Genomic DNA, 23,798 nt, shown 5'->3' with positions numbered 1-23,798 from the left:
TTATCTGAACCCCCTGTCCGTGGCCGGTGCCCCTCTGGCCCTGGCCTGTGCCCTTCTGGCCCCTGTATGCACCCCCCTGCCCTTGTCTGTGGCCCCCTGGTTCCTTGTCTATGCCCCCCTGGCCCTTGTCTGCACCCCTGGCCCTTGTCTGCACCCCTGGCCCTTGTCTGCACCCCTGGACCCTGTTTGTGCCCCTGGCCATTGTTTGTGCCCCCCTGGTCCTGGCCTGTGCCCCCCCCCCCCCCAGCCCCTGTCTGTACCTTCCTGGCCCTTGTGTGTGCCCCTTCCTTTCTGCTGCAGTGAATTGTGAAGTACAGTAGTACATCAGGGTTCCGTCTCTTTGTGAAGTTTTCGAAATGTCTACTCTAGAGTCACCTTCTGAATGAAAGATTTCCCGTCGATCTGCACATCCTTTGTGCTGCTGTTTATGAGCAGAAATCTGCATGTCACGATTGTGGTACTTTCTAAAGTGACCATTATTGATCTATTAATTTATCTATCAGTGGAGGACATTAAGTAATCAGGCTGACTCCTAAGCAATGATGAAATTCTAAAACAATAGTTTTCCCCTTCGCTCCTTTTCAGTGACTCTTAGGCCAATTCCTTGCCCCGTTATAGCTAAGACTGGAGCACCTGTGAAGAGAAAATGAGTCAAAGAGGGTTAGAAAGCAAGTTGACATCAATAGGCAAGGCCAGATGTTTGTGGTAGACATTCTCGAGTCTTTTGGTTATGCATTTCAACACTAAATTGGTGTTTTCTTCATGGGAACCACGGGAACCACTTAAAATATCACCCGGGGAGCTGAAAAACAAATGTGCATAGATGAGACCAAATTCTTAGAAAGTTAATTTGAGCGTTTCATTTAAGGGGTTGTCCCGCGAAAAATATTCCACAGTTTTCAAACCAGCACCTAGATCTAAATACTTTTGTAATTGCATGTAATTAAAAATGTTGTATAGCTACTGAGTTATTCAGTAAAACTTATCTTTATAGAGCCACTTAATTTCTTTTTTCTTTGACCTGCTCACTGAGAAGGCCGCACATGCTCAGTTTCATCTTTCAACTGCCTCCTGAGCTGTGATAGGGAGAGCTGAGACACGCCTCCTGAGCTATGATAGGCAGAGCTGAGACACGCCTCCTGAGCTGCAATGGAAAAGACACTTGGGGAGATCTCTGGACCCATGTGAGGTGCAGGGCTGATTTTAGCTTTGTTAGAAAGGTATTGTCATGGAATATACGTAAAACCAAAAAGTAAATTTTTTTCTCATTCTGAGGAATTTATTGTGATTAGTGTTGAGCAAAGCAAGCTTCAGATGCTTCATCCAAAGTCGCTTTATTCCAAACACCGGAATAATACTGTACGCAGTATTAGAATGTATAGGCTTTGATGAGCCAAAGTTAGTTATTCACGAAGTCGCGCGTGGTTCCGAGGTACTAGTCGGAACCGAAGCTAAGTTCTGCTTCAAGTTTTAAAGTGGTTTTCCACTTTAAAAATCAACTACCGAAGTTATTCAACTAAGTCACGCGCCACTTTTCGAATATCCGTACAATATTATTCCAAAGTTTTAAACGAACCGACTTCGGATGAAGCATCTGAAGCTCTCTTCGCTCAACACTAATTGGACATTGGAGGGGACGTGCTCATTAGAAGTAAAGGATATGAATTGGAAGTCACAGTTAGGACAGTGTCTGGAGTCCTGCTCAGTGGCAATAGCAAAGTGCATGGGACAACGAGGTCTGGACCTTTCACTCTGGGGGCCCCATATCAGCTGCATGGTCTGCCTTTATTATATTTGTCACATTACAAGCTCGGAAAAGGTTTTAAACGTAAACCTCTGAGATTTTTTAACTGATGATCTTCTGGATAGGTTTTCAGTATCTGATTGGTGGGGCTCCAATACCCGGGACTTCCACTGATCAGCTGTTTCAGAAAGAACTGGCGCTCGCTGTAGCGTTGCGGCTTTCTCTAACCTCACCGACCACAGCACCATATATTGTATAGCGGCTGTGCTTGGTATCACAGCCGAGCCCCATTCACTTCTATGGGGCTGAGCTGCGCCTAGGCCACATAACCAATGAACGTGACATCACACAGCCTAGGCTAAGCTGGAGAAGGCCGCGGGACTACTGAGAGCACCAGTGCCTACTCAAACAGCTGATCCGATGTGGTCCCCAGTATCTGACCCCCACTGATTAGATACTGATGACCTATCCTGAGGATAGGACATCAGTTAAAAAGTCTCGGAAAACCCCTTTAAACTTATACACGTTAGATTAACATTGGCCAAACCCATCAATTTAATTGGGGCCTATTCACTGCCTGATGTGTACAGGGTGTCCCAACTCTCCCCCAAAAGACATCAGGGCAAAGGGAGGGTGGGCATACAGAATTTGACATGCCTCATCCTTTATTTTCTCAGGGAAAATAGTCTTGCAGCGGCCTATTCCTATCTTCGTATGCAGAAGAGTTACGGGGAACTAATAGCATAGTTAAACTATATAAATCAACCCCAAAGCAAACAATGAGCAGGTTACCGCAGTGTAGCAAAAAGGAAAATGGCATAAACCACAATCACTGTGGAAGCCACAATCAGATTTTCTCCATCCATGTATTGCGTTATGAGCGCTCTAAGTTGTCAGAATGTGACTACTAGAGCACGTTAAAGGGGTTCTCCAGGAATCTATATTGATTAGGTTAGGTATCCTCTGGATAGGTAATCAATATCAGATCGGCAGGGGTTCACATGACCTAATTGCAGCACAGCCCCATTGAAGTAAATACCAAGCACAGCTACTATACAATGTATAGCTGCCATTTACCAGAACTCCGGTGAGTACGGCAGCTTCCTGAAACAGCTGATCAGATCCCCTACCTATGTGATAACGATGACTAGTGTTGAGCGAATCGAGCTTTGGGTCATCGATCAGAAGTCGATTCGGTCAATCACTTCTAAGACCTGTCTTCGTACAGCATTAAAATGTATTGCCTCCGTGTAGGCAAAATTAGTTTTACCCGAAGCCGCGCAAGACAACGGGGAATTATTTTGCTATTAATTTCTACATTTTTAGCAACATTTAAAATTAGGAATCCAAAGTTGAGTTTGGTACCGGCTAGTACCACCAGGAATTATAATGCTGTATGGAGACAGGTCTCAGACAGCATTAAAATCGAAGTGTCTGAATGAAACAACTAATGATCTCTCATCCGAAGCTCGATTCGCTCAAGCCTAATGATGACCTTATACTGGGGATACGTCATTATTATCAATTCCTGGATAACCCCTTTTACCCTGCTTTCACACCTGAGCGTTTCTTAAACGCGCATCAAACGCGCGTTTTTGACGCGCATTTCTGACGCGCGTTTTTTGTAATAGTAAACGCGCGTTTGTGTCATTGACTGCAGTGTCCTATGGCCACAAACGCGCATCAAAACGCCCCAAAGAAGCTCAAGTACTTGATTATGCGTCGGGCGTTTTACAGCGTGATCGTACGCGCTGTAAAACGCCCAGGTGAGAACCATTCCCATAGGGAAGCATTGCTTTTCATGTGTTGAGCGTTTTACAGCGCGTTTGAACGCGCTGTAAAACGCTCAGGTGTGAACTTAGGGTTAATATGCTACAAAATTCCCATTGTAGTGTCCAAACTTGTCAAAACAGGATAATCGTGCACATATTTTAGAATCTTTTATATTTGACAAACAGTATATTCCAAAAAATATTCTCAGAAGTAAAACCTTTCATTTTTTTTTATCTTCGGTGGAGAGTTTTTTTTTTTCCTTTCTAGTGAAAAGGAACCTGTCAATTTTAAACTGACAAACATAGCAATAAGCATCTCATTTCACAGATTTAACGCATTTCTTTGCTTTGACATTGACACAATTAGCTGTGTTCTTGCTCATGCAAAACCGTCCGTATGAATTAAACATATCGCCACGTTTTTCAGCATTAGGGCTTGAAATGTTATTCTGCCAAATACGATCAAGACTTTTCGATTTTGTCTGATAAATCGTTAGTTATAAAGGGTGGTGAATGTCTTCTGTACATTTGTAGGAAGTAGTTACACACAGCAGGTATGGTAAAGGCATTGGTAATAATCAGACAGTCATTAGGAATGATGCGTGCTTTACTCCAGAGGAGAACTAGCATGGTGGCTAAGGTTTACTCCACAAGTGCTGCAAGCCCAGGAGGAGTGGAGAGGAGGATTGGAGTGGTAGTGGCTCTGGATGCACATCCTCACACTGATGCTTCCTAGGACCAGGCAGTGACAGGAGGGTGTACCCTTTCTTTCCTCGGGGAACAGCCTGGTGATGGGGTTCCTGCCTGATGATAGTTGGGTGTACTTGGTGTTATGGGTGTGGTACGGGTGTAGGGCAGGAGATGTAGGTGCTGTGGCCGGCGAATGGTGCAGGAGTCAGTAACCAAGCCAGTTGTAGTAAACAGACAAGTCTCTATTTACTAAAGTGCAGAATGAGAATTGTAGTACATCAAACAGTATCAAAACACAGTACTGAGGGATTCACAGTGCAAATATTTCCCAATAGCCATGTATGGATATAAGAAATTATGGGGGTTGTAGTACTCTTTCTCTATATCTTTCCAGAGTCCCTCTGTGCAGAATCTAAGGCTCGTAATAAGCTTCTTGCAAATTTGTCTGTAATTCCCAGGCTGTTTATTTACAGATGCCTATGCAGGCGTTGAACCTATCTTGTCCCAGGTGAAAATTTTATATTTTACTTTTATTATTATTTGGGTTAAAAGACGTGCTTTATACCTTTATTGAATTTTACTTAATGAACCAAATAATAGAGAAAGATTAAAAATACAGTAAACAGTCCACTGCGTGGTCAAATGATGCTCAGTGAGTCAGGAGGGAGAGCACGTGCACTATCTCTCACCCCTGTCACTTCATGTCGCTTGCAGTGACACCTTCATCTAGGCCAGGCATCTCAAACTGCGGCCCTCCAGCGGTTGCAAAACTACAACTCCCAGCATGCCCGGACAGCCTACAGGTATCAGCCTACAGCAGGGCATTGTGGGAGTTGTAGTTTTACAACAGCTGGAGGGACGCGAGTTTGAGACCCCTGATCTAGGCTAAGTTGTAGGAGCTGAACTCACTCTTCCCACTTCTAATACAGCACATGGATGATACCATATGTCAGCTGACCTCTTTCTATCCCTTTGGTGGTGCACACTGTGTACATAACATTCACGGTTTAAATACCGTATCACACTGCTAAACTACTCTAGCTTTGATAAGTAGGCCGCCGGACTACTGCTAACTAACTGACAGTGGAGTGGATCGCTGATTTAAAAGCTAAATCTGCCCCCAACATGTTTCACCAGATAACTGGCTTCTTCAGGGGATTTGGGCAGCAAATAATTCCCAGGCTGAGGGCTACAGGATTAAGATATGGTGGGCCAGGACCGTGTCAGAGTGTGAAGAGTGTATTAGTAATGTTCTCTCACTCCAGTAAAGTTTTAATCATCCTTAAACAGCTACTGCCTGTCACACGGGTGTCACGACCTATCGCTGACCATGTTGTGCCTGAGGTCAGAAGGTCGCAGCGGGTGGCTACTCACTGGGCTTCAAGACCTAGTGGTGCGAATGGACTCCGGTCCAGGTTTTCCTGCTTAGGTTTGCGATCCCTTTTGTCCCATTTAGGAAACTGTAGCTTTTCCTTTCAGCCGTTCTCTGTCAGCCACTCCCAGCTACTATATATTCTCCCTTTCTGCTTCCCTTGTTGCCTGATATAGACCTATCTTCCAGATCTGTCTCAGCTGGTGTGGATTATCCTCCATCTGACAGTGGAGCTTTGCCAGCCAGTGTTGGAGCCTGATAGTTTGGGCCGGGATTAAGGTCTGCTATCGTGTTTGGATGAAAGCACGTGGACTTCTGTTTCACCCAAGGACTTATGTGTTGCTGCCTGGTGTGAACAAACACCAGACTCAAGGTGACTGTTTTTTCCTTGAAACTGACCTTTTGTTGTCACTTTACTTATGTGTGAATAAAACACTTAACTGTTTAAGTTAAAGACGTTGTCGTTGCCTCTATACTGTCTACCAGAGCAAATCCCCACAGATGATCACCCTGAAAGCCACATTCTGAAATGCTCAAAGTCTTCTAAAAAGCCAGCTTTCGCTGATGTTACATCATTTACCATGATTCCAACCTAGGCTGTGGACTGGACCTCCCTAAGGGCTCATGCACACGACAGTATTTTGCGTTCAGTATACTGGACGTTTTTTTAGTTCAGTATGCGGAACATATACTGAACCATTCATTTCAATGGTTGAGTATTGAGTATATAGCCTGTCTATACAGTGGAAGATATAGTCATAAAACTCGGCTCTATTAGCCAAATGCCATTGTTTGCAAATGCAGTGAGTGATTTCTTTGAAAATAGAGAATGGTTAGGAAATTGTTCTTTACGTTTTAATCCTCTTATGTATAAATATCTATAAAGAATTATCCGAATCTGCCAAAATCCATTTATCTGCAGAAGAATTTCATTTTATGTCCGCCACAATTCAACATTCGCTCAACAGATAAAACTGGCAAAAGTTTTGTTTCCATCTACCTGTACATTGATCTTGGAATCGATAGCGCCGAAATGGCATAAACTGCTGGAAGAAAATTATTTTGTTGTGGAGGATAGAATAATCTGACTGTAAGATCATAATAAATGGTCGTAATGATGTGAAGAATAATATTTTTCTTTCATATAAATACTGTATATAGTTTGTTCATTAAGCCTGTTTAGAGATGAGTTAATCAATTTGAAACAGATCTAATTGGAGTTGCATTCCAATTTTTGGTAAGAAAAACAGCAAAAATGTATCACCATTGTCATGAACACATGTCATCTGTATGACCACTCACTAATACAGAGGGATAGCTAGAAGCCTATTCCCTATCCATAACAAAATGCTTCTAGTATTGATGCCTTATTAGTCTGGCCATACACAATAGATAGGTGTCAGCCATGTATTTGTCCAGCTGACAGGTATCACCCCTCCGATGTATGCTTGTGTTCTCAGTATGCAGAAGAGAATAAGCCGCTACCAGTCTCCACTGTGGCAGCTTATCTTCCTTGAGTAAAAAATGATCAAGCCTATTGAAATCCAACTGCCTGATCCTTCTTTCTACTGGCATCAGCTGTCAGGGTAGATGGTCATCTCAGTATAGTATCTGTTTTGGCGACAGATCATCTCAGTTTTCTAAATTTTTGTGCCATAAAACACGGCATGTAAAAGGGTTTACACATAGATACACAGAGCTTGGTATTATTAGGCACTATTTGTGGTGGTATTCTGTGGTTGTGTGGCAGTACTATGACATCACAGAATGACAGTAGAAGTTATAGGGTGCCCAGGTTACAAAACTGAACTAGGACCTACAGGAGTTACTTCCCGGGAAGAAATCTTGTAGAGGTATAAATGGAACCTACTGTAGGTTCTGAAGATTCCCCCAAATGTTTCAAGAAATACAGGACATTGGCAAAAGTAGGGTACGTGAACACAACCACAATAGTTAGCTTGCCTACCATGTTTCCTAGGGTGCATAAAAATCAAGCACACAGTAATATAATGTCCAAAGAGAGCAGGGAAGACACTTTGCTGTTTTCAATGGCAACAACCTTGTATATCAATCCAGAATCCATTAAAAACAATTCACTGATTTTCCCATAGACGCAGCCCTTACTTTAACTACATCAAAAAAACTTATGGTGCATTGGTACATAAGGAAAAAACTAAATCTATGAACCCGCCATTGCTCTTTTTTACAAATTCCCTTGAGAGTGATTGAACATTGGAATGTATCTACAAAATTTTGTAAGTGGGTACCGATGCCATATTTAGATTTAAAGAACATGGGCGAGCCATGCGCGTCGAGTGCGTTTAGAGATACATGGGGTTCTTGTGGCTGTCAGCAAAAGGACCCCATGCCCATCCTCCGGTGGTCAGCAGCCAACCACACAGAGACTACTCCAAGATGTAGCGATCTGGTGCATTCCCTGCAGCGAAGTCCAGATCCCTGTGTAGGGTTTAAAGGGTGAATACCAGGGAACTGGTAAGATAATGCTCTTTGGGATAAACCTAAGTCAAATTAATTGGTTGGCACAGTGGTTTTACACCCACTGCCATTACAGTCACATGACAGGAAGTTGCAGACAAATCGCACAACTTATAGTCACACTAGTCTGAGCATTGATATCATGCAACTTGCCCTAGCCTACACATGGACTGGAATAAGATGTTCCACGAGCATTTATTTCTGTGATATTTGTCCTCTTTTGCCCATGTAATGCATTCCACAATTCTTATATAACATTCAAAGTGTCTCTCAGGTAAAACCTGGGAATAATTTACTTCACTTACAATTATAGCATTTATTGCCGCTGTGACATTTAAAAAAAATCTATTATATAACCGGACATAAATAATTTGCTCCAGCACCTCCAAAGTTCCTCTAATTCCACACACTTCGCAAACTCCTGATTAACTCGAATAATTTATACAGTACCTATAAAAATTCTACCTGCAAAAGTTTTAAAGCCCCAGCCTCTCGGATTTGCGTTCGAAACGTAAAAATCTAATAAAACAAGTCATACAGCGTAATTGCTTCTCACAGTTTGGATTAATTATATTTATCAAGTTTCTGACGTTCTGTAGTGAATATGAATTAAGACGACTCCGAGAAATAGAAGACTCAGTCGTCTACGTCAAAAGCTTTTCGAATTCTCCAAACACAGAAAATAAAACAACCCGACGGGTAAAAACTTCCCATCCCACAGATGAACTATTCATGTTCTAAGTATCTAATTTATTGTTAAATGAATGTTTAATTTCACAAGAATTATTAATGCCTACTGTGAGAGAGGGAAAAAAAGAAAGATAGCAACCTGTTAATTTTGCAAATGTCCATTTTTCACAGTGGAGACATGCATAATTACATTCTGCCGGGGTGACAAGGCAATTGCTCTTATATGTCCATGAATTACCATACTTTGCAAAGTAATAAAAAAAGAAAGTGCTGTGGACAGGGTCTGGCTATACCGAAGCATCACGCGGTCTGTCCTCTTTTTCCGTGGCATTTGCTGTGACAGCTGCCACGAGTTAACTGTCCCCTCATTAACTTCCTTTTTTATTTTAGATTAATTAGTGCTGGCAGACTGCTTGAATCTGAAAGTAGTGTAATGTGAACATCAACGGCATAAAATAAAATAGGCAGAATTTTGTTACAATGTGATTTTTCATATTATAAAACGTACAAAGATTAAAAGAGCTGTGTAAAAAATAGTCAATTTCCTTGCCAAAAACAGCACCACTCTTGTCAACCAGCCGTGTGTGGTATTGCTATTTAGCACCATTTGAGATGGGGACGATAGGTCAAAACAGATTTTGGCTTAAAGGGGTTGTTCGCCTGTGCTGTGCTGCTTTCAGACCCCCCAGAATGGCCATACCCATGGTGGTGAGCATATTTACCTGAGCCCCACCTCTGGGATCTGGCTCTTTCCCTTCCCCTCAGGTGCTGCAGGTCCCAGGTCTAGCTGTGTCACCCACATATCACGTGACCCAGTGATTACAAAACAGACGCATTAGGCCACAATGCCCTGCTTGCCCCAGATACCTAATAAATGTGTTAAAACATAACCTTTACTGGGTACAGTTAAAAATAATCGATTGTCTGTTAATAGTAGAGAAAAAAAGCTAGTGATTAAAAGTAGCAAGCAAGTCCTTGAATAGCAACTCTCAGCTACAGCAAGGAATGACAAGTGTGCACTACCTGTCACCCCAATAACGTGTCTACTGTGATTTGCTTTCTGTAAGGTCCGTTAACTTCACTGACCCTGCTACATTTGATAAGGAACACTGCTAGACAACTAAAATCTCTTTCTGCGCCCCCCCCCCCCCCAACATGTTTTGCCAGTTAGTCTGGCTTCATCAGGGGTGACGGGCAGCAAGCACTCATCATAAAATATCTGCTACATCCCAAACAAATTGTTTTAATTATACTGATCTTGAATTGCAGCTTACATTATAGTTTAGAGCAGGATTCATAATTCAGCGGGATTCAGAGCTGAAATCTCAATGCAGAAGGCATAATCTCACTTTCTGGAAGCTGTTTGATGCCTGTTTTAGATTGTTACTACTTATTTCTACCATTTGTAAAACTTTTATTTTCAGATATCCTGGCCTGAAAAGTGTTACTGCTATAAAGAGGCTGTGCTAGAATGTGCAAGGGAAGGGGGAGTTCGCCCACTTGACCAGACCTCTAAAGGGGTTATCCAAGAGTATAAAATGCTCCCCCATATGCCGGGCCCCTCACAATGAATACACTTACAGTACCTGGCTCCCCGCTCCCTATGCCACTCAGGTACCCGCACTGCCACTGCTGCTTCTCCCCGTGCTCGGATGAAAACATCCGGTGTCAGGGGGGAGCAGCCAATAGGGGACAGAGACAAGCCTCCCTAGCATCGCGGGTGACGCCAAGGAGGCTCGTCCCAGTCCCCGCCTGCCATTGGCTGCTCCTCATCCCCCAACACTGGATGTTTTTATCTGCGCATGGGGAAAAGCTGCAGTGGCGGTGCGGGGACCAGGAGCAGCAAAGGGAGCAGGGAGGGGGGTAAGTATATTCATTGTGAAGGTCCCGGCATATGGGGGAGCTTTTTATACTCTCGGATAACCCCTTTAAAGGAAAGTTTACTTACCTGCTTCCCAACACTGGCTTCCTGCTTCTTCTTCTCCTGGTCTGCACTGCTCGGATGGACTCCCTTAATGTCAACATCTGGTATGACAACATCACATCCAATCACTAGCCATGGGGGAGACCCTTGTGTCATTTGACCATTTGTCATGACCTAAGCTCAGCTAGTCCCTGCCGTGGCCAGTGACTGGCTGCAGCAAATTCAAACATGATGTTGACATTGAGGAAGCCAGCGCTGGGAAGCAGGTAAGGAAGCTTTCCTTTACAGGTCTGGCCAAGCAGGTGACGGTGTGGGGGGGGGGGAGCATTTGTCAAAACCACCCTATTCTTGGGTAACCATTTTACCTAATACAGTATGCATTTTAAGAACTAGATTGCACTGAAGGTCAGCAATGTAACAAGGTAGAAATTGTGGTCACAGAAAAAAGGGTGTCCTACAAGGGTGTTGTGCAATCCAGTTGGGCTCTAAAGTGGATAACGATAAGTATCCCTAGGGGATTGTAGAATAGAGATGTCATAAGCTTTGGTGAGGTTCTTCTCATTTGGAAAAAAAAAAAGAGGGGTTTGGAGAGCACTGAGAGGTCCCACAATAACTACCCTTTAAGCCTCCGTAGAATACACACATTCTTGTCGAATAGACAGTCGACCTTCGTCCTATAATTTTGGTTATATATATATTACTTGTAATATAGTTACTATAGTACCCTCCCTTAAAAAAAACACTCTATAATTGGTAAATGAAGTTTTAATTCACCTAATGAATATCGCTAAGCCAGAGACACTCGATAGTTCATTTCGACTTCCACACTTTGCATAGCAATTAGAAAAAAAAATGGGCACCACATTCTAGCAGTGAAAATAGGTTAATACAACATTATTTGCTTTGATGAATAAAACATTAATTAGCATGCACAGTATTGTGTGCTAAAGCTCCATGAAAATTCCAAAGCCTCTTATTGAATGTGAGCCGTGGATTTTTTGCGGCTTTGCATTAAACAGTGTTCTTCTCCTTTTGTTGAAGTGTTACAAGTTCAGACCATGGCAGAAGAGGTGGTCACACAGGGGCTGTTACACAGTAACAACCACCCGCTTGCAGGCGCCGCTCAATGTTGGCGCTGCACAGGAGCACGGAAGGCAGGAATCCCAATTGTTGGACCTTCACTGATCAGATACTAATGACCTAACATACCTTTTGTCAAGCTTTTATCATCAGGAGTAGTATGAATATAAGGTTTTAGTCTACTAAATTTTGCACATTCAAGCACCCAGAATTGGGCTTCACTCAGCTTTCTGCATTGAACTATTTCATAGCCCCTTCCATATGCTCTTTGTGACAGCTGTAGCATTCAACCAGGAGACCACAAATGCTGTCACTCAGAGGGAAGAGACTGTGAAACAGTTCAATGCAGAGAGCAGAGTGAAGCCCCATGCTTGACATTTGAGTGAGCAGAATTTAGCAGGATAAAACTTCATGTTCTTACTGATGATAAAGAAAAAAGTTGGCTGACACCCCCCCCCCCCCCTCTTCCCCTTCCCCGACAACGGATGTTTTCATCTGCGCACGAGGATAAGCGGCAGTGCAGGGACCAGGAGCGGCACAGGGAAAGGGGACCCAGGTAAGTATATTCAGTTTGGGGGGCCCGGCATATGGGGGGACATTTTATACGACTGGGTAACCCCGGTACTAGCACAATCAGACATGTAGAGCACTGCCTGCCTTCGACCCAAGGACATTATATAAAAGTACAACAAATCATAAAAATGGCTGGCTCACAGTAAAATAATTCTATTTAATAAATTACAATAACATATAATTTAAAAATGTTTTTATTTTTTAATTTTTTTATTTATTTATATATATTGTTCAGATTTGTACTCCATGATTATGACCACATATTATTGTTGTATTTTATGAATGAGGATGTCTAACGTGTTCTAAATAATGTATATTTATGTATATATGAAGCATAAAGTAAGCAATATAAATTAGTCAGAACATATGGTAGTTGGTATGGATAAGTAAATTTTAATATAGACTAAATGTAATTATGGTGGGCCGATGGGGGTAGTAGTAGTTTACTCACTGTTCTGTAGCGCTCCTTGGGCCGGCGTGCAGTAAATGGAAGGACAGCACCAGTTCCTTCAGGGCACACTCTATTGTCCAGGGATTCCCGCCAGATGGTGGTTGAGGTGCCCTTGGTGGAAAGGGTAGTGCTGAGGTTCACAAAAGAATGCTGAGCTGCAACTCCAGACAACAGGCTTGGTGGGGCAGTTTTAGACAGGTTCCAGCTTGACTTGAGTGAGAGAGTGATACTTTCCTTGGTTCTGGTCTCGCTCTGATAACCCAGCCTTTTGATACTTGGATCTATGACTAGAATTTGTCAACCAACAGGGCGGTCTCCTTAACAGCAGGCATCAGCCTTCTGTCCATTATTTGCACAGGTTGCTTCAATATAATAAGTCCACTTCGTCTATGTCTTCTGGACAGTGGCACTACAAAAAGGAATCCAGTAACACTTGGGCTTGGTTTCCTATATATCTTACCCTACAGCAGAAGCTACATACTCTCCTTCACTAAGTTCTCGTCTAACTTCCTGTGACTGACCTGTTCTATATATGTGATGTTTATAGCACTATCTAGTGGTGACTAGATGTAATGCAGTTACCAGCCTGCTGTTGGGAATTTGCAGCTTAATACATAGGAAATAGACAATGGCATAAGATGACATGCATAAGGTTTAGGGGCCCACTTCTAGCACGGTGTGGGACATTGCATAATTATCTGCTAGAAAAAAATGCAAGGTGTGTATACCAGAATAGTAATTAACTATCCGGTCCATGTTTTTGTATAGACCCAATGAAGGTATATATAAAATGAAGGTCCTGATGTAATCATAATCTTTATGCCACTGAGGAAGGAACAAGGGTTCTGAAATGTGCCTGGCGAGGACAGGAACAGTAATCCTACACATTTGAAAAACCCTTCTGGTACACTGTAAGCGTATGAACGATGTGCTTAAAGCTCTCTGAAGTCCGGCGTGGGTAAGATCTCAAAGCGCATGAGCAAAGATATCCCGGCCAACATAGCAAGCGCTACAAGCGCTGGAAGACATCAGAGTTTTGTAAGAGTGAATTAACTCTACTCATATAACAGTGGATGTTATCACAACCTGGAATATTGTTACTGAACTGTACAGTGTATAACACAAGACGTGACTAGTGTTGATCGAGCACCATAATGCTCGGGTGCTCGGGCCAAACACATCGGGATGCTCGGGTGCTCTACCGAGCACCCGAGTATAATGGAAGTCAATGGGAGAACCCGAGCATTAAACCAGGCACCCCTTCTCTGAAGAGGGGAGGGTGCCTGGTTCATAGGAAAATGTCAGAAATTGATGGAAACACCACCAAAATGGTCCGGGAACAGCATGGGGAGGATGTCTGGATGCATCTTGGACTCACAGGTCGCTGCTGGGAACGATGTTGTCCGAGTAGTACGCCACTTTTACAGTCTGACAATAATACGCACAAAACCAAAGATAAAAATCGATTTTAGAGGAAAAATGTACTTGTATATAAAGTGCAAGTGCTGCCAAAAATTGCAAGGAAGAGACACTCCGATACAACCTGTATATCACATAAAGGAGGGCCTCATTCACATTGTCATACAATTGTTCAGGTAGTGGGACTCCTACACTCATAAAGCCTATGCACTAAGTGAAAGGGCTGCCAAAAATGACAAGGAACCGGCACTACAATACACCCTTTGTTACACATAAAGGAGGGCATCATACACAGCCTTGAAAAATTATGATTGATGGCCTACTGGTGACCCTCAAAAACATTTGGAGCAAAGGCCTGCTGATCTGACTATCAAAAACATTATGGGCGAGGGCCTGCTGCCGTTTTGGTGACTCTAGATAACCTGGGCCTGATCACACATCCCGATCTATTTGGATGTCTGCCCTATCAACTTTCGATGTTATTTTCAGTGCGAACCGCGGTGATTATGGGTAACAGGGAATCAGGGTTTGAGCCTGAGAAACGGCTACGGCTACAACTTCCAAGCAAGGCAGCATGCGCGCAAATTACCTATTAGGTATATTTAGGTGAGGGACTGCTGGTGAGCTTATCCTGTAAAAGATTGTAGGTGAGGGCCTGCTGGTGAGCTGACCCTCTAAAAGATTGTAGTTGAGGGCCTGCAGGTGAGCTGACCCTCTAAAACATTATATGCGAAGGCCTGCAGGTGATCTGACCCTCTAAAAAATGACATGCGAGGGCCTGCTGCTGAGCTGACTCTCTAAAACATTATGGTTAAGGGCCTGCTGCTGAGCTGACCATTTAAAAAATTATAGGAGAGTGCCTGCTGCTTAGCTGACCATTGAAAAAATATACAGTGTTCAAAGCAGGCCTGGTAGCCTGAATACTTCGGCTAGGAATAATGCAATAGGACTCTGGGGCCATGATTAAGAGGGACGGCCGGGGGCATCCGTATTGCGGCGCTAGAGGTGAAATTCTTGAACGAAAGCGAAAGCATTTGCCAAGAATGTTTTCATTAATCAAAAACGAAAGTCGGAGGTTTAAAGACGATTAGATACCATCGTGGTTCCGACCATAAACGATGACGATCGGTGATCCAGCAGCTTCACTCCCATGACCCACTGAGCAGCTTCCGGGAAACCAAAGTCTTAAACTTAAAGGAATTGACGGAAGGGCACCACCAGGAGTGGAGCCTGCGGCTTAATTTGACTCAACACGGAAAACCTCACCCGGCCCGGACACGGAAAGGATTGACAGATTGATAGATCGTTCTCGATTCTGTGGGTGGTGGTGCATGAACGTTCTTAGTTGGTGGAACAATTTGTCTGGTTAATTCCGATAACGAACGAGATTCCTCCATGATAACTAGTTATGCGACCCCCGGCAGCGAGGATTGTGTTGACCAGGCTCTTGGATAGTGAGACTGGACTTGTAGGTGAGGGTCTGCTAGTGAGCTGACCCTCTAAAATATTAAATGCGAGTGCTTGCAGGTGAGCTGACCCTGTAAAACATTATATAAGTGGGCCTGCTGGTGAGCTGACCCTGTAAAAGATTTTAGGTGCGGGCCTGCTGGTGAGCTAACCCTGTAAAAGATTTTAGGTGTGGGCCTGCAGGTGAGCTGACCTTGTAAAATATTGTAGGTGAGGGCCTGCTGGTGAGCTGACCCTGTAAAAGATTTTAGGTGCGGGCCTGCTGGTGAGCTGACCCTGTAAAAGATTTTAGGTGTGGGCCTGCTGGTGAGCTGACCCTGTAAAACATTATATGCGAGGGGCTGCTGGTGAGCTGACCCTGTAAAAGATTTTAGGTACAGGCCTGCTGGTGAGCTGACCCTCTAAAAAATGATATGCGAGGGCCTGCAGGTGAGCTGACCCTGTAAAACATATGTGGGGGCCTGCTGGTGAGCTGACCCTGTAAAAGATTTTAGGTGTGGGCCTGCTGGTGAGCTGACCCTGTAAAACATTATATGCGAGGGGCTGCTGGTGAGCTGACCCTGTAAAAGATTTTAGGTACAGGCCTGCTGGTGAGCTGACCCTCTAAAAAATGATATGCGAGGGCCTGCAGGTGAGCTGACCCTGTAAAACATATGTGGGGGCCTGCTGGTGAGCTGACCCTGTAAAAGATTATATCTTTTTTTTATTATATGTTATAGTATTTTTTTTTATAGAATTATGTCACTATAACCCAGCCATTTTTATGATTTGTTGTACTTTTAACAGTTCAGTTTGGGATATAATTTAAGTGTCTGGTCTGACTTCATACAAAATTTTCCCATAAACTTAAGGATTCTGCTCTATATACAAATAGATATAGTAGAGATGTTTCACATGTAGCGGGATTAATTTTGCGGCATTTTTCTGAAGTTTTCCTGACTCCTTTTCTTTCAAAAAGGCTGTAGCCAGTCCACCATATGGTGATATAAAACACACTGCAAACTGCATTTTTTGTGGCATTTTTTTCACTTTTGGTGAATTTTTTGTGCTTTTTTTTATTTTTTCAAAACTGCATACCCCAGATATTAACTTTATTCATTGCATTTCCTTTTAGCCTTTTCTATAGGTTTGAAAAACCCATGGAAAAAAACATATTTAAAAAGCGAATGAACAAAAAGCACCACCTAAACAATACTTATAGCACTTTTTACAAGCAAAAAAAAAAAAATAGTATGCCACCAAAAGTAAGGTGTGAAGGAAGTTAAAATGTCATCACAAAGAAAGCTGTGTTATAAATTTGATGACTTTGGGAGCCATGGGCAATACATCACCTGTAATTAGTTGGAACCAGTACTATTACACATAGGTAACAGATCTCTTGATAGAAGAAATGGTGCAGACACAAAACAAGTCATCGTTCTGTAGATCTTTGCCTGTGCTGAGTGGAGTGCACATCATGGAAACCAGCAATATTGTAGGATCTGTCTTGGGTGTGACAGACGCTAAATAAAACATCAGTTAGAGATTATTACATGAAAATAGGAATGGAGTTATATAATATTCTGAATGCTGCCTGGGGGCACCTCAGCTTTAAGGCAGCATCTTTGAAAGCTCATCCCAGTTCCTCGCCTAAAGCAACAATTGCTGACAACCACATCTTGTTCACTTGCAGATCAATATCCATAAATCAATCTTGGTTTACCTAATAATGATGGATTGAGAGCTTCTCACTTGAGGTTGCTCCTATATATAAATGGATAGAAATGTATCTGTGCCAATAATAGTGACTTCTAAGTGGGAATGTTACAATGTTAACAAGCCTATGTTTTACAGACAAGGGCTACATGGAGACTTGTCCATGACACACATCGCAGAGCCAAAGATCTTAGTGTAAGTCTACATCTTAACTAACAAAAGTGAATGAGCTTGAGTTGGGACCCACAAGTTCTCGAGATTGTGTAATGACAGGAATAAGTCCAAACTTGCTGGTTTCCTTAGACTGTCATGTCACGGCCACTTGAGAGATGCAATGCATTCACTTTCATTAGATGTGATGCAGTCAATGATACACTGAGATCTTTGCCCATGCCAAACAGGCATTGCAGCCCTAGCTTTCTGTAAACTAATAACTAGTCTCATAGATGTGAGAATATAGGCAATGATGATACCAGATGTATACAAGTTTTGATTTGTATAGGTATTCCCCGTTTAAATAATTTGTTAAATTGGTGAAGACTACTCCTGCTGTTTGCATCTGGTGCAGACGCCGTGTCACTGGCCATACCATCTGGCATCCTGGTCGTCAGTGTCCTCTCCATTTCGCAGCCTCCATCATTCTGCCTAGTGTGCCCCTAGGGCACTCACAGGCTCTTGTCTGACCATTAAAAGGACCAGTCAGTGCCCTCACTAAACCTTCCCCAACCAATGGCTGATGGTCCCCTGGGTATTTAAGGCAGTTAGAGGGCAAGTAGCGGGTGCCTGAGCTTTGGGTTCCCCAGTGACCAGCAAAGATGATTTGATAGTCTCGTGCTATTGCGATTTACCTGCATTTATCATGTGTTATTTCCTGCCTATATTCCTGCTGTACTCCAAGTCACCTTCCAGCCCTGCATGTGTGCTCCTGCACTTTCAAGTCAAGTTTGAGTTTTGTTTATGCTTAAAGTGGTCTCCCAACATTTTAATACTGATGACCTATTTGATAGGTGGGGGTCTCACACCTGGGACACCCATCGATCAGCTGTTTGATAAGACAGAGGCGCCTTTGTGAGCACTGCGGCCTTCTCACAGCTTTCCCTAGGCCAGTGATGTTACTTCATTGGTTAAGTGGCCTAGGAGCAGCTCAGCCCCATAAAACCCCACCACAGCCAGACAGATTGACCTTTTGTATGCCTGGTTTAGCTATCTTATTATGTCTGAAGACTTTTCCCATTGACTATTATTGAAGTTCTAATGCAAGTCTATGATAGACACAAATTATCACATTTTATCTGTTTGGGTTGTGTTTCTCCACTCCCCCCTTCCCTCTATAAGGTTCTGGTTCAGCTAGAAACTTTATATAATGGGACCAGTCAGCAGTTAGGGAACAGTGCATAGAAAAGGTCCTTCTTTTAGCAACAATTTGAGAATAATTATTGACTACCCTAGAACAAGATGGAGAAATTAGAAACAAGGGGCATTACACTTCATTGTAGTCTCAGAATTCAACAATTAGATGGTAGCAGGCTTTGTTTGTAGGTTCTTATATTTGTCACATGCCCAGGCTAAAGGCTCATGTAGATAGATTCATAATAAGGTGCCCATAGCATGACATAGCTAATGGGATACAACTTCTGGAGTACCTGGTTTCATGTACTTTAATTGTAATACAAAAGCTAAACCTGGGCCAACCACCTGAATGGTGATTAATAGGGTTGAGCGAACGCGAACTGTAAAGTTCGGGTTTGTACCGAACTTTAGGATTTTTGGACCCCGAACCAGAAATTTGCAGTTAAATGGTTCGGGTTCGGTGTTCGGCGAGTTAATGGCGCTTTTTGATAGGCTGCAGAGCTACCAATTAACAATCATTTAACTTGTGTGCCCTTAGAAGCCATCACAGCCATGCCTACTAATGGTATGGCTGTGATTGGCCAGTGCAGCATGTGACCCAGCCTCTATATAAGCTGGAGTCACGTAACTCTGCACGTCACTCTGCTCTGATTAGTGTAGGGATAGGATGCTGCTGCTGTGAGGGAAAGAATGAGAAAGAATCTTTTATCAGAAGTGCTTGTTTAACTCAGCGATCTACAACGATTTTGTTTTGTGGGTGCAGTGCAAAATATTTTTACCCTGCCCTGAGCCCAGTGACACTGAAAAAGAACTTTTATCCGTCTGTTAGTTAGGTGGGCGTTGGCTGCCATTTTATGCAAGTTCAGTGCACCAGCACAGCATATGTGCTTTTGTGACAGTCAAATACAAGCTTGAAATACTGCAATTATATTCTGGGTTTAAAAAAATCACACATTTTTGGCAATACCCTACATCTGGGGCCTTTGCTGCATTTTTTTTGTGTGAAATAGAAGCTTGAAATACTGCAATTATATTCTGGGTTTAAAAAAATCACCCATTTTTGGCAATACCCTACATCTGGGGCCTTTGCTGCATCTGTCAGTGTGAAATACAAGTGTTAGATACTGCTGTTATATTCTGTTATTAAAAAAATCAATTTTGGGCAAGATCCTAAATTTGCAGAGAATGAGGAGAGCGTCAAATAAGGGACACAGCCCCAATCGTGGTGCTTTTGGTGGAGCTCCTGGTGCAGGGAGAGGACGTGGTCGATCTATGCCAGCTACACACACAAATGAAACGCCTTCCTCAGGTGCGAGTAGGCGACAGAACCTTCAGCGTTATTTGGTCAGGCCTAATGCGGCTCTACGAATGGTGAGGCCAGAACAAGTACAGGCGATAGTAGATTGGGTTGCTGACAGTTACTCCAGTTCCTTCACATTGTCTCCACCCAGTCTCCTGCTGAAAGACCACAGTTGGCACCTGCAGCCGATGTCCATCAGTCTTTCACCTTACCCCCTTGCAAATCAGCCAAGCAGTCTGAGCCCCAAGTCATGCAGCAGTCTCTTCTGCTTTTTGATGATTCTGCTAGCAGGGTTTCCCAGGGCCATCCACATAGCCCTGCCCCAGAAGTGGAAGAGATTGAGTGCACCGATGCCCAACCACTTATGTTTCAAGATGAGTACATGGGAGGACCACCGCAGCACGTCTCGGATGATGATGAAACACAGGTGCCAACTGCTGTGGCTTTCTGCAGTGTGCAGACCGACAAGGAGGGCAGGGGTGAAGACTGGGTGGAAGATGATGTGGAGGACGATGAGGTCCTCGATCCCACATGGAATCAAGGTCATGCAAGTGACCTGTGTAGCTCAGATGAAGAGGCGGTGGTCGCACAAAGCCACCAGCACAGTAGAAGAGGGAGCAGGGTGCAAAAGCAGAGCGTCAGTCCCCTAGACAGTACGCCTGCTACTGCCCAAACGCAGCAAGGGATCGAGCACACCAAAGCCAGTTCCAAGGAGTTCCCTGGCGTGGCAGTTCTTCAGACAATGTGCTGACGACAAGACACGAGTGGTTTGCACGCTGTGCAATCAGAGCCTGAAGCGAGGCATAAACTTTCTCAACCTGAGCACAATCTGCATGACCAGGCATCTAAGTGCAAAGCACGAGCTGCAGTGGAGTAGACACCTCAAAAACCAAGAAAGGTCTCTGGCTCCTCCTGCTTCCTCTTCTGGTGCAGTCTCAGCCTCTTCATCCACCTCTGGAGTGACAGTGGCACCTGCCACCCCGCAAACAGAGGATCGGCCAGCCACACCACCACCTGGGTCACCAATCATCTCCACAATGTCCCATTAAAGTGTTCAGCTCTCTATCTCCCAAACACTGGAGCGGAACAGGAAGTACCCCCCTACCCACCCGCGATCCCTGGCCCTGAATGCCAGCATTTCAAAATTACTGGCCTTTGAAAATCTCTCATTCCGTCTGGTGGAGACGGAGAGTTTTAAAAGCCTTATAGCAGTGGATGTCCAACAGTACGTCATGCCCAGCCGCCACTACTTTTCTAGGCGAGCCATTCCTTCCCTGCACAACCAAGTGGGGGACAAAATCAGGTTTGCACTGCGCAACGCCATCTGTGGCAAGGTCCACCTAACTACAGATACGTGGACCAGTAAGCACGGTCAGGGACGTTATATCTCCCTAACAGCACACTGGGTAAATGCAGTGGCGGCTGGGCCTGAGGTGGATAGCAGTTTGGCGCATGTCCTTCCACCACCGAGGATTGCAGGGCGCTTCAGTTTGCCTCCTGTTGCTTCCTCCTCCTACTCCGCTTCCTCATCTTCTACTGCCTCCTTATCTGGTCAGCGTAACAACTTCACCACCAACTTCAGCACAGCCAGGGGTAAACGACAGCAGGCAGTGTTAAAACTTATCTGTTTGGGGGACAAGCCCCACAGGGCGCAGGAGCTGTGGACGGACATGAAACAACAGACCGATGAGTGGTTGGTGCCAGTGAGCCTCAAGCCCGGCCTGGTGGTGTGCAATAATGGGCGAAATCTCGTAGTAGCTCTGGGACTAGCTGGTTTGACGCACATCCCTTGCCTGGCACATGTGCTGAATTTGGTGGTGCAGAGGTTCCTTAAAAATTACCCCGATATGTCAGAGCTGCTGCAGAAAGTGCGGGCCATCTGTGCGCACTTTTGGCATTCTCACCCTGCTGCTGCTTGTCTGTCAGTGCTGCAGCGTAACTTCGGCCTTCCAGCTCACCGCCTCATATGCGACGTGCCCACAAGGTGGAATTCCAGCAGCAGGCGATAGTGGAGTTTCAGCTGCAGCATGCACGGGTGAGTCGCTCTGCGGAACAGCACCACTTCACCACCAATGACTGGGCCTCCATGCGAGACCTGTGTGCCTTGTTATGCTGTTTCGAGTACTCCACTAACATGGCCAGTGCCGATGACGCCATTCTCAGCGTTATTATCCCACCTCTACACTTCGGGCGATGATGGAAGAGGAAGTGGCACAGGAGGAGGAGGAGGAGGAGGAAGAGGGATCATTTCATAGGGTTTCAGGCCAGGCATTCACAAGTAGCTCCGAGGGTGTGTTCCTGCACCCACAAACGCCATGTACACAATTGTCAAGCCAAGGAACAGTTCTGGAGGATGACGGGTGGAGGATGAGGAGATGGAGGAGGAACCGTGTTCACAGCAGGGGGGCACCCAGACCAGCTCATGGCCATTAATGGTGCATGGCTGGGCGGATACAGAGGACACAGACGATACACCTCTCACAGAGGACAGCTTATCGTTGCCTCTGGGCAGCCTGGCACACATGAGCGATTACATGCTGCAGGGTCTCCGCAACGACCATCGAGTTGTCCACATTCTAACTTGTGCTGATTACTGGATGGCCATGCTGCTGGATCCCCATTCAAGGACAACGTACCGTCCTTAATTCCGTCACTGGAGCGTGATCGTAAGATGCGCGAGTACAAGCGCACGCTGGTAGACGCGCTGCTGTTGCCATTCCCACCTGACAGTGGGGGCACAGTGGAACCATAAGGCGAAGGCAGAGGAAGAGGTCGCCAACGCAGCTGGGGCACCACCAGCACCTCAGAAGGCAGGGTTAGCCGAAATGTGGAAAAGCTTTGTCAGCACGCCACAACAACCAGCACCACCAGCTGATATGGAACGTATTAGCAGGAGGCAGCATTTCAGCAACATGGTGGAGCAGTATGTGTGCACACGCCTACACGTACTGAATGATGGATCTTCCCCCTTCAACTTCTGGGTCTCCAAATTAGGCACAAGGCCTGAGCTTGCCCTTTACACCTTGGAGGTGCTGGCCTGCCCTGCAGCCAGTGTATTGTCTGAACGTGTGTTTAGCGCGGCAGGAGACGTTATCACAGACAAGCACAGCCGCCTGTCCACAGCCAATGTGGACAAGCTCACGTTCATTAAAATGAACCAGGCATGGATCCCACAGGACTTGTCCGTACCTTGTGCAGAATAGACATGTCTACCGGCCTTACCCAGCCATTGTTATACTACAGCGCAATTGCTCATTGTTGTATTTTTAATATTTCCCACTCTTTTGGGGTGTACCCTAATTTAAAAAAAAACTGTGTTGACTACCTCGTCCGCCTCCATCACGGCTACCACCGACACCGCTACGTCCAGCGCTTCCTCACCCTCCTACTCCATATGGACCTCCACCTCATACATCAAGATTATTATTTTTAATTTGTACGTATTTTATTTTGTCATTTTACTAATTTGTCTGTTACATTTTCTGTTGAAATTCACCAATTTTTGGCTGTGATATACCCCTGCTCTACCTAGTAGACAGGTAAACAAATTTCACTAATTTGTCTGTTACATTTTCGGGTGAAATTCACAAATTTTTGGCTGTGATATACCCCTGCTTTACCTAGTAGACAGGTAAATAAATTTCACTAATTTCTCTGTTACATTCTCGAGTGAAATTCACCAATTTTTGACTGTGATATTCCCCTGCTCTACCTAGCAAAAAAGGCAAATAAATTTCACTAATTTGTCTGTTACATTCTCGGGTGAAATTCACAA

General features: G+C 44.4%; 1 protein-coding gene across 3 annotated transcripts in view; it reads left to right on the top strand.

Moving 5' to 3' along the window:
- Window positions 1-23,798, top strand: part of LOC122940262 — an 83,929-nt gene that overhangs the window by 9,248 nt on the left and 50,883 nt on the right. The window lies entirely within an intron of this gene.

This window comes from Bufo gargarizans, chromosome 6 (assembly GCF_014858855.1).
Source record: "Bufo gargarizans isolate SCDJY-AF-19 chromosome 6, ASM1485885v1, whole genome shotgun sequence".
Lineage (NCBI taxonomy): Eukaryota > Metazoa > Chordata > Amphibia > Anura > Bufonidae > Bufo > Bufo gargarizans.
The sequence above is the reverse complement of the archived record's forward strand: the minus strand, read 5'-3'. Positions and strand labels throughout refer to the sequence as shown.